This window comes from Cervus elaphus, unplaced genomic scaffold (assembly GCF_910594005.1).
Source record: "Cervus elaphus unplaced genomic scaffold, mCerEla1.1, whole genome shotgun sequence".
Lineage (NCBI taxonomy): Eukaryota > Metazoa > Chordata > Mammalia > Artiodactyla > Cervidae > Cervus > Cervus elaphus.
In genome coordinates, this window is record NW_025316779.1 from 5,629,396 (window position 1) to 5,641,553 (window position 12,158).

The window sequence follows — 12,158 nt, forward strand, 5'->3', positions numbered from 1 at the left end:
CTCTTGTGGTGCTTGTGGTAAGGGGTTATTCCTCAGGAGTCGAAGCCAGGGACTAACCTCTCATCTCGTGTTGATTCTTGGTCCACGGAGCTCTTTCTTGTTGCTACAGTGACCTCAGGATCCCTCTAGCCTTGAAACAGTGTTCTTGGGGTTTCTCTGGAGTGCCATCAAGGAAATCAAGGCTCCTTTCATGTGTGATGTGCAACACGGAATTGCTCTGCACGCAGTACAGGGGAATCGGGCCTCATCTCGCATCGAGGGGGAAGTCTCATGGTTTTTCTCGAGTTGCGGCGGGAACCTGGGGTATATTCTCGAGTTACGACGGGGATGGCCCTTCCACCCACGTGTTTGTTCAGCCACGTCAGGACTCCTGCCTAGTTGCGAGGGACAACTCGGGATTCTCCTCGAGGCTTGGCAGGGCAATTGGAACGCCTCTCCAGCTGAGGCGGGAGACCAAGGGTCCCTTTCCACGTGCCACAAGAATCCTGGGACTCCTATCAAGTTTCACGAGGAGTCAGGCATCGTCTCCTTTGGAGGCACTGATCTCCGCGTACCTCTGGAGTTTTCAAAGGATGTGAGGCCTCCGGTCGCGATGAGGTGGGGAACTAGGTGTTTCTCTGTGGTCTCCACAGGGGATTCAGACATCCTTTCTTCTTGGGAGATGCAAGACGAGCCTGCATTCAAGTAACTGCAGGGATATCCGGCCTTATTTCGAGTCAGGGCATCGCGGTGTCCATTCCACTTGAGGCCGCAAACTCAGGATCCCTCTCACATACCTAGAGCTGAGAGAAGCCTCCTCTTGAGGTGCTTGTGGTAAGGTGTTATTCCTCAGGAGTCGAAGCCAGGGACTAACCTCTCATCTCGTGTTGATTCTTGTCCACGGAGCTCTTTCGTGTTGCTACAGTGACCTCAGGATCCCTCTAGCCTTGAAACAGTGTTCTTGGGGTTTCTCTGGAGTGCCATCAAGGAAATCAAGGCTCCTTTCATGTGTGATGTGCAACACGGAATAGCTCTGCACGCAGTGCAGGGGAATCGGGCCTCATCTCGCGGCGAGGGGGAAGTCTCATGGTTTTTCTCGAGTTGCAGCGGGAACCTGGGGTATATTCTCGAGTTACGACGGGGATGGCACTTCCACACACGTGTGTGTTCAGCCATGTCAGGACTTCTGCCTAGTTGTGAGGGACATCTCGGGATTCTCCTCGAGGCTATGCAGGGCAATTGGGACGCCCCTCCAGCTGAGACGGGAGACCAAGGGTCCCTTTCCACGTGCCACAGAAATCCTGGGTCTCGTATCAAGTTTCGCGAGGAGTCAGGCATCGTCTTCTTTGGAGGCACTGATCTCCGCATACCTCTGGAGTTTTCAAAGGATTTGAGGCCTCCTGTCGCGATGAGGTGGGGAACTAGGTCTTTCTCTGTGGTCTCCACAGGGGATTCAGACACCTTTCGTCTTGGGAGATGCAAGACGAGCCTGCATTCAAGTCACTGCAGGGATATCCGGCCTTATTTCGAGTCAGGGCATCGTGGTGTCCATTCCACTTGAGGCCGCAAATTCAGGGTCCCTCTCACATACCTAGAGATGAGAGAAGCCTCCTCTTGAGGTGCTTGTGGTTAGGTGGTATTCCTCTGGAGTCGAAGCCAGGGACTAACCTCTCATCTCGAGTTGATTTTTGGTCCACGGAGCTCTTTCGTGTTGATACAGTGACCTCAGGATCCCTCTAGCCTTGAAACAGTGTTCTTTGGGTTTCTCTGGAGTGCCATGAAGGAAATCAAGGCTCCTTTCATGTGTGATGTGCAACACAGAATTGCTCTGCACGCAGTGCAGGGGAATCGGGCCTCATCTCGCGGCGAGGGGGAAGTCTCATGGTTTTTCTCGAGTTGCGGCGGGAACCTGGGGTATATTCTCGAGTTACGGCGGGGATGGCCCTTCCACACACGTGTTAGTTCAGCCACATCAGGACTCTTGCCTAGTTGCGAGACACAACTCGGGATTCTCCTCGAGGCTTTGCAGGGCAATTGGGTCGCCCCTCCAGCTGAGACGGGAGACCAAGGGTCCCTTTCCACGTGCCACAGAAATCCTGGGTCTCGTATCAAGTTTCGCGAGGAGTCAGGCATCGTCTTCTTTGGAGGCACTGATCTCCGCATACCTCTGGAGTTTTCAAAGGATTTGAGGCCTCCTGTCGCGATGAGGTGGGGAACTAGGTCTTTCTCTGTGGTCTCCACAGGGGATTCAGACACCTTTCGTCTTGGGAGATTCAAGACGAGCCTGCATTCAAGTCACTGCAGGGATATCCGGCCTTATTTCGAGTCAGGGCATCGTGGTGTCCATTCCACTTGAGGCCGCAAACTCAGGGTCCCTCTCACATACCTAGAGATGAGAGAAGCCTCCTCTTGAGGTGCTTGTGGTTAGGTGGTATTCCTCTGGAGTCGAAGCCAGGGACTAACCTCTCATCTCGAGTTGATTTTTGGTCCACGGAGCTCTTTCATGTTGCTACAATAACCTCAGGATCCCTCTAGCCTTGAAACAGTGTTCTTGGGGTTTCTCTGGAGTGCCATGAAGTAAATCAAGGCTCCTTTCATGTGTGATGTGCAACACGGAAATGCTCTGCACGCAGTGCAGGGAAATCGGGCCTCATCTCACGGCGAGGGGGAAGTCTCATGGTTTTTCTCGAGTTGTGGCGGGAACCTGGGGTATATTCACGATTTACGACGGGGATGGCCCTTCCACCCACGTGTTTCTTCAGCGACGTCAGGACTCCTGCCTAGTTGCGAGGGACAACTCTGGATTCTCCTCGAGGCTTGGCAGCGCAATTGGGACGCCTCTCCAGCTGAGGCGGGAGACCAAGTGTCCCTTTCCAAGTGCCACAGGAATCCTGGGACTCCTATCAAGTTTCACGAGGAGTCAGGCATCGTCTCCTTTGGAGGCACTGATCTCCGCGTACGTCTGGAGTTTTCAAAGGATGGGAGGCTATCGGTCGCGATGAGGTGGGGACCTAAGTCTTTCTCTGTGCTTTCCCCAGGGGATTCAGACATCCTTTCGTCCTGGGAGATGCAAGACGAGCCTGCATTGAAGTCACTGCAGGGATATCCGGCCTTATTTCGAGTCAGGGCATCGCGGTGTCCATTCCACTTGAGGCCGCAAACTCAGGGTCCCTCTCACATACCTAGAGCTGAGAGAAGCCTCCTCTTGTGGTGCTTGTGGTAAGGTGGTATTCCTCAGGAGTCGAAGCCAGGGACTAACCTCTCATCTCGTGTTGATTCTTGGTCCACGGAGCTCTTTCTTGTTGCTACAGTGACCTCAGGATCCCTCTAGCCTTGAAACAGTGTTCTTGGGGTTTCTCTGGAGTGCCATCAAGGAAATCAAGGCTCCTTTCATGTGTGATGTGCAACACGGAATTGCTCTGCACGCAGTACAGGGGAATCGGGCCTCATCTTGCATCGAGGGGGAAGTCTCATGGTTTTTCTCGAGTTGCGGCGGGAACCTGGGGTATATTCTCGAGTTACGACGGGGATGGCCCTTCCACACACGTGTTTGTTCAGCCACGTCAGGACTCCTGCCTAGTTGCGAGGGACAACTCGGGATTCTCCTCGAGGCTTGGCAGGGCAATTGGAACGCCTCTCCAGCTGAGGCGGGAGACCAAGGGTCCCTTTCCACGTGCCACAAGAATCCTGGGACTCCTATCAAGTTTCACGAGGAGTCAGGCATCGTCTCCTTTGGAGGCACTGATCTCCGCGTACCTCTGGAGTTTTCAAAGGATGTGAGGCCTCCGGTCGCGATGAGGTGGGGAACTAGGTGTTTCTCTGTGGTCTCCACAGGGGATTCAGACATCCTTTCTTCTTGGGAGATGCAAGACGAGCCTGCATTCAAGTAACTGCAGGGATATCCGGCCTTATTTCGAGTCAGGGCATCGCGGTGTCCATTCCACTTGAGGCCGCAAACTCAGGATCCCTCTCACATACCTAGAGCTGAGAGAAGCCTCCTCTTGAGGTGCTTGTGGTAAGGTGTTATTCCTCAGGAGTCGAAGCCAGGGACTAACCTCTCATCTCGTGTTGATTCTTGTCCACGGAGCTCTTTCGTGTTGCTACAGTGACCTCAGGATCCCTCTAGCCTTGAAACAGTGTTCTTGGGGTTTCTCTGGAGTGCCATGAAGGAAATCAAGGCTCCTTTCATGTGTGATGTGCAACACGGAATTGCTCTGCACGCAGTGCAGGGGAATCGGGCCTCATCTCGCGGCGAGGGGGAAGTCTCATGGTTTTTCTCGAGTTGCGGCGGGAACCTGGGGTATATTCTCGAGTTACGACGGGGATGGCCCTTCCACCCACGTGTTTCTTCAGCGACGCCAGGACTCCTGCCTAGTAGCGAGGGACAACTCGGGATTCTCCTCGAGGCTTTGCAGGGCAATTGGGACGCCTCTCCAGCTGAGACGGGAGACCAAGGGTCCCTTTCCACGTGCCACAGGAATACTGGGTCTCCTATCAAGTTTCACGAGGAGTCAGGCATCGTCTCCTTTGGAGGCACTGATCTCTGCATACCTCTGGAATTTTCAAAGGATTTGAGGCCTCCTGTCGCGATGAGGTGGGGAACTAGGTCTTTCTCTGTGGTCTCCTCAGGGGATTCAGACAGCCTTTCGTCTTGGGAGATGCAAGACGGGCCTGCATTCCAGTCACTGCAGGGATATCCAGCCTTATTTCGAGTCAGGGCATCGCGGTGTCCATTCCACTTGAGGCCGCAAACTCAGGGTCCCACTCACATACCTAGAGCTGAGAGAAGCCTCCTCTTGAGGTGCTTGTGGTAAGGTGGTATTCCTCAGGAGTCGACGCCAGGGACTAACCTCTCATCTCGAGTTGATTTTTGGCCCACGGAGCTCTTTCGTGTTGCTACAGTGACCTCAGGATCCCTCTAGCCTTGAAAGAGTGTTCTTTGGGTTTCTCTGGAGTGCCATCAAGGAAATCAAGGCTCCTTTCATGTGTGATGTGCAACACAGAATTGCTCTGCACGCAGTGCAGGGGAATCGGGCCTCATCTCGCGGCGAGGGGGAAGTCTCATGGTTTTTCTCGAGTTGCGGCGGGAACCTATGGTATATTCTCGAGTTACGGCGGGGATGGCCCTTCCACACACGTGTTTGTTCAGCCACGTCAGGACTCCTGCCTAGTTGCGAGACACAACTCGGGATTCTCCTCGAGGCTTGGCAAGGCAATTGGGACGCCTCTCCAGCTGAGACGGGAGACCAAGGGTCCCTTTCCACGTGCCACAGGAATACTGGGTCTCCTATCAAGTTTCACGAGGAGTCAGGCATCGTCTCCTTTGGAGGCACTGATCTCTGCATACCTCTGGAATTTTCAAAGGATTTGACGCCTCCTGTGGCGATGAGGTGGGGAACTAGGTCTTTCTGTGTGGTCTCCTCAGGGGATTCAGACACCCTTTCGTCTTGGGAGATGCAAGACGAGCCTGCATTCAAGTCACTGCAGGGATATCCGGCCTTATTTCGAGTCAGGGCATCGCGGTGTCCATTCCACTTGAGGCCGCAAACTCAGGGTCCCTCTCACATACCTAGAGCTGAGAGAAGCCTCCTCTTGAGGTGCTTGTGGTAAGGTGGTATTCCTCTGGAGTCGAAGCCAGGGACTAACCTCTCATCTCGAGTTGATTTTTGGTCCACGGAGCTCTTTCGTGTTGATACAGTGACCTCAGGATCCCTCTAGCCTTGAAACAGTGTTCTTTGGGTTTCTCTGGAGTGCCATGAAGGAAATCAAGGCTCCTTTCATGTGTGATGTGCAACACAGAATTGCTCTGCACGCAGTGCAGGGGAATCGGGCCTCATCTCCCGGCGAGGGGGTAGTCTCATGGTTTTTCTCGAGTTGCGGCGGGAACCTGGGGTATATTCTCGAGTTACGGCGGGGATGGCCCTTCCACACACGTGTTAGTTCAGCCACATCAGGACTCTTGCCTAGTTGCGAGACACAACTCGGGATTCTCCTCGAGGCTTGGCAAGGAAATTGGGACGCCTCTCCAGCTGAGGCGGGAGACCAAGGGTCCCTTTCCACGTGCCACAGGAATCCTGGGTCTCCTATCAAGTTTCACGAGGAGTCAGGCATCGTCTCCTTTGGAGGCACTAATCTCCGCATACCTCTGGAGTTTTCAAAGGATTTAAGGCCTCCTGTCGCGATGAGGTGGGGAACTAGGTCTTTCTCTGTGGTCTCCACAGGGAATTCAGACAACCTTTCGTCTTGGGAGAAGCAAGACGAGCCTGCATTCCAGTCACTGCAGGGATATCCAGCCTTATTTCGAGTCAGGGCATCGCGGTGTCCATTCCACTTGAGGCCGCAAACTCAGGATCCCTCTCACATACCTAGAGCTGAGAGAAGCATCCTCTTGACGTGCTTGTGGTAAGGTGGTATTCCTCAGGAGTCGAAGCCAGGGACTAACCTCTCATCTCATGTTGATTCTTGGTCCACGGAGCTCTTTCGTGTTGCTACAGTGACCTCAGGATCCCTCTAGCCTTGAAACAGTGTTCTTGGCGTTTCTCTGGAGTGCCATCAAGGAAATCAAGGCTCCTTTCATGTGTGATGTGCAACACGGAATTGCTCTGCACGCAGTGCAGGGGAATCGGGCCTCATCTCGCGGCGAAGGGGAGGTCTCATGGTTTTTCTCGAGTTGCGGCGGGAACCTGGGGTATATTCTCGAGTTACGACGGGGATGGCCCTTCTACCCACGTGTTTCTTCAGCGATGTCAGGACTCCTGCCTAGTTGCGAGGGACAACTCTGGATTCTCCTCGAGGCTTGGCAGGGCAATTGGGACGCCTCTCCAGCTGAGACGGGAGACCAAGGGACCCTTTCCACGTGGCACAGGAATCCTGGGTCTCCTATCAAGTTTCACGAGGAGTCAGGCATCGTCTCCTTTGGAGGCACTGATCTCCGCGTACCTCTGGAGTTTTCAAAGGATGTGAGGCTATCGGTCGCGATGAGGTGGGGAACTAAGTCTTCCTCTGTGCTTTCCACAGGGGATTCAGACATCCTTTCGTCCTGGGAGATGCAAGACGAGCCTGCATTCAAGTCACTGCAGGGATATCCGGCCTTATTTCGAGTCAGGGCATCGCGGTGTCCATTCCACTTGAGGCCGCAAACTCAGGATCCCTCTCACATACCTAGAGCTGAGAGAAGCCTCCTCTTGAGGTGCTTGTGGTAAGGTGGTATTCCTCAGGAGTCGAAGCCAGGGACTAACCTCTCATCTCGTGTTGATTCTTGGTCCACGGAGCTCTTTCGTGTTGCTACAGTGACCTCAGGATCCCTCTAGCCTTGAAACAGTGTTCTTGGGGTTTCTCTGGAGTGCCATCAAGGAAATCAAGGCTCCTTTCATGTGTGATGTGCAACACGGAAGAGCTCTGCACGCAGTGCAGGGGAATCGGGCCTCATCTCGCGGCGAGGGGGAAGTCTCATGGTTTTTCTCGAGTTGCAGCGGGAACCTGGGGTATATTCTCGAGTTACGACGGGGATGGCACTTCCACACACGTGTGTGTTCAGCCATGTCAGGACTTCTGCCTAGTTGTGAGGGACATCTCGGGATTCTCCTCGAGGCTTTGCAGGGCAATTGGGACGCCCCTCCAGCTGAGACGGGAGACCAAGGGTCCCTTTCCACGTGCCACAGAAATCCTGGGTCTCGTATCAAGTTTCGCGAGGAGTCAGGCATCGTCTTCTTTGGAGGCACTGATCTCCGCATACCTCTGGAGTTTTCAAAGGATTTGAGGCCTCCTGTCGCGATGAGGTGGGGAACTAGGTCTTTCTCTGTGGTCTCCACAGGGGATTCAGACACCTTTCGTCTTGGGAGATGCAAGACGAGCCTGCATTCAAGTCACTGCAGGGATATCCGGCCTTATTTCGAGTCAGGGCATCGTGGTGTCCATTCCACTTGAGGCCGCAAACTCAGGGTCCCTCTCACATACCTAGAGATGAGAGAAGCCTCCTCTTGAGGTGCTTGTGGTTAGGTGGTATTCCTCTGGAGTCGAAGCCAGGGACTAACCTCTCATCTCGAGTTGATTTTTGGTCCACGGAGCTCTTTCATGTTGCTACAGTAACCTCAGGATCCCTCGAGCCTTGAAACAGTGTTCTTGGGGTTTCTCTGGAGTGCCATGAAGTAAATCAAGGCTCCTTTCATGTGTGATGTGCAACACGGAAATGCTCTGCACGCAGTGCAGGGAAATCGGGCCTCATCTCACAGCGAGGGGGAAGTCTCATGGTTTTTCTCGAGTTGCGGCGGGAACCTGGGGTATATTCTCGATTTACGACGGGGATGGCCCTTCCACCCACGTGTTTCTTCAGCGACGTCAGGACTCCTGCCTAGTTGCGAGGGACAACTCTGGATTCTCCTCGAGGCTTGGCAGCGCAATTGGGACGCCTCTCCAGCTGAGGCGGGAGACCAAGTGTCCCTTTCCAAGTGCCACAGGAATCCTGGGACTCCTATCAAGTTTCACGAGGAGTCAGGCATCGTCTCCTTTGGAGGCACTGATCTCCGCGTACGTCTGGAGTTTTCAAAGGATGGGAGGCTATCGGTCGCGATGAGGTGGGGACCTAAGTCTTTCTCTGTGCTTTCCCCAGGGGATTCAGACATCCTTTCGTCCTGGGAGATGCAAGACGAGCCTGCATTGAAGTCACTGCAGGGATATCCGGCCTTATTTCGAGTCAGGGCATCGCGGTGTCCATTCCACTTGAGGCCGCAAACTCAGGGTCCCTCTCACATACCTAGAGCTGAGAGAAGCCTCCTCTTGTGGTGCTTGTGGTAAGGTGGTATTCCTCAGGAGTCGAAGCCAGGGACTAACCTCTCATCTCGTGTTGATTCTTGGTCCACGGAGCTCTTTCTTGTTGCTACAGTGACCTCAGGATCCCTCTAGCCTTGAAACAGTGTTCTTGGGGTTTCTCTGGAGTGCCATCAAGGAAATCAAGGCTCCTTTCATGTGTGATGTGCAAGGCGGAATTGCTCTGCACGCAGTACAGGGGAATCGGGCCTCATCTCGCATCGAGGGGGAAGTCTCATGGTTTTTCTCGAGTTGCGGCGGGAACCTGGGGTATATTCTCGAGTTACGACGGGGATGGCCCTTCCACACACGTGTTTGTTCAGCCATGTCAGGACTCCTGCCTAGTTGCGAGACACAACTCGGGATTCTCCTCGAGGCTTGGCAGGGCAATTGGAACGCCTCTCCAGCTGAGGCGGGAGACCAAGGGTCCCTTTCCACGTGCCACAAGAATCCTTGGACTCCTATCAAGTTTCACGAGGAGTCAGGCATCGTCTCCTTTGGAGGCACTGATCTCCGCGTACCTCTGGAGTTTTCAAAGGATGTGAGGCCTCCGGTCGCGATGAGGTGGGGAACTAGGTGTTTCTCTGTGGTCTCCACAGGGGATTCAGACATCCTTTCTTCTTGGGAGATGCAAGACGAGCCTGCATTCAAGTAACTGCAGGGATATCCGGCCTTATTTCGAGTCAGGGCATCGCGGTGTCCATTCCACTTGAGGCCGCAAACTCAGGATCCCTCTCACATACCTAGAGCTGAGAGAAGCCTCCTCTTGAGGTGCTTGTGGTAAGGTGTTATTCCTCAGGAGTCGAAGCCAGGGACTAACCTCTCATCTCGTGTTGATTCTTGGTCCACGGAGCTCTTTCGTGTTGCTACAGTGACCTCAGGATCCCTCTAGCCTTGAAACAGTGTTCTTGGGGTTTCTCTGGAGTGCCATCAAGGAAATCAAGGCTCCTTTCATGTGTGATGTGCAACACGGAATTGCTCTGCACGCAGTGCAGGGGAATCGGGCCTCATCTCGCGGCGAGGGGGAAGTCTCATGGTTTTTCTCGAGTTGCGGCGGGAACCTGGGGTATATTCTCGAGTTACGACGGGGATGGCCCTTCCACCCACGTGTTTCTTCAGCGACGCCAGGACTCCTGCCTAGTAGCGAGGGACAACTCGGGATTCTCCTCGAGGCTTTGCAGGGCAATTGGGACGCCTCTCCAGCTGAGACGGGAGACCAAGGGTCCCTTTCCACGTGCCACAGGAATACTGGGTCTCCTATCAAGTTTCTCGAGGAGTCAGGCATCGTCTCCTTTGGAGGCACTGATCTCTGCATACCTCTGGAATTTTCAAAGGATTTGAGGCCTCCTGTCGCGATGAGGTGGGGAACTAGGTCTTTCTCTGTGGTCTCCTCAGGGGATTCAGACACCCTTTCGTCTTGGGAGATGCAAGACGGGCCTGCATTCCAGTCACTGCAGGGATATCCGGCCTTATTTCGAGTCAGGGCATCGCGGTGTCCATTCCACTTGAGGCCGCAAACTCAGGGTCCCTCTCACATACCTAGAGCTGAGAGAAGCCTCCTCTTGAGGTGCTTGTGGTAAGGTGGTATTCCTCTGGAGTCGAAGCCAGGGACTAACCTCTCATCTCGAGTTGATTTTTGGTCCACGGAGCTCTTTCGTGTTGATACAGTGACCTCAGGATCCCTCTAGCCTTGAAAGAGTGTTCTTTGGGTTTCTCTGGAGTGCCATGAAGGAAATCAAGGCTCCTTTCATGTGTGATGTGCAACACAGAATTGCTCTGCACGCAGTGCAGGGGAATCGGGCCTCATCTCGCGGCGAGGGGGAAGTCTCATGGTTTTTCTCGAGTTGCGGCGGGAACCTGCGGTATATTCTCGAGTTACGGCGGGGATGGCCCTTCCACACACGTGTCTGTTCAGCCACGTCAGGACTCTTGCCTAGTTGCGAGACACAACTCGGGATTCTCCTCGAGGCTTGGCAAGGCAATTGGGACGCCTCTCCAGCTGAGGCGGGAGACCAAGGGTCCCTTTCCACGTGCCACAGGAATCCTGGGACTCCTATCAAGTTTCACGAGGAGTCAGGCATCGTCTCCTTTGGAGGCACTGATCTCCGCGTACCTCTGGAGTTTTCAAAGGATGTGAGGCCTCCGGTCGCGATGAGGTGGGGAACTAGGTCTTTCTCTGTGGTCTCCACAGGGGATTCAGACATCCTTTCATCTTGGGAGATGCAAGACGAGCCTGCATTCAAGTCACTGCAGGGATATCCAGCCTTATTTCGCGTCAGGGCATCGCGGTGTCCATTCCACTTGAGACCGCAAACTCAGGGTCCCACTCACATACCTAGAGCTGAGAGAAGCCTCCTCTTGAGGTGCTTGTGGTAAGGTGGTATTCCTCAGGAGTCGACGCCAGGGACTAACCTCTCATCTCGAGTTGATTTTTGGCCCACGGAGCTCTTTCGTGTTGCTACAGTGACCTCAGGATCCCTCTAGCCTTGAAACAGTGTTCTTGGGGTTTCTCTGGAGTGCCATCAAGGAAATCAAGGCTCCTTTCATGTGTGATGTGCAACACGGATTGCTCTGCACCCAGTGCAGGGGAATCGGGCCTCATCTCGCAGCGAGGGGGAAGTCTCATGGTTTTTCTCGAGTTGCGGCGGGAACCTATGGTATATTCTCGAGTTACGACGGGGATGGCCCTTCCACCCACGTGTTTCTTCAGCGACGCCAGGACTCCTGCCTAGTAGCGAGGGACAACTCGGGATTCTCCTCGAGGCTTTGCAGGGCAATTGGGACGCTTCTCCAGCTGAGACGGGAGACCAAGTGTCCCTTTCCACGTGCCACAGGAATACTGGGTCTCCTATCAAGTTTCACGAGGAGTCAGGCATCGTCTCCTTTGGAGGCACTGATCTCTGCATACCTCTGGAATTTTCAAAGGATTTGACGCCTCCTGTGGCGATGAGGTGGGGAACTAGGTCTTTCTGTGTGGTCTCCTCAGGGGATTCAGACACCCTTTCGTCTTGGGAGATGCAAGACGAGCCTGCATTCCAGTCACTGCAGGGATATCCGGCCTTATTTCGAGTCAGGGCATCGCGGTGTCCATTCCACTTGAGGCCGCAAACTCAGGGTCCCTCTCACATACCTAGAGCTGAGAGAAGCCTCCTCTTGAGGTGCTTGTGGTAAGGTGGTATTCCTCTGGAGTCGAAGCCAGGGACTAACCTCTCATCTCGAGTTGATTTTTGGTCCACGGAGCTCTTTCGTGTTGATACAGTGACCTCAGGATCCCTCTAGCCTTGAAACAGTGTTCTTTGGGTTTCTCTGGAGTGCCATGAAGGAAATCAAGGCTCCTTTCATGTGTGATGTGCAACACAGAATTGCTCTGCACG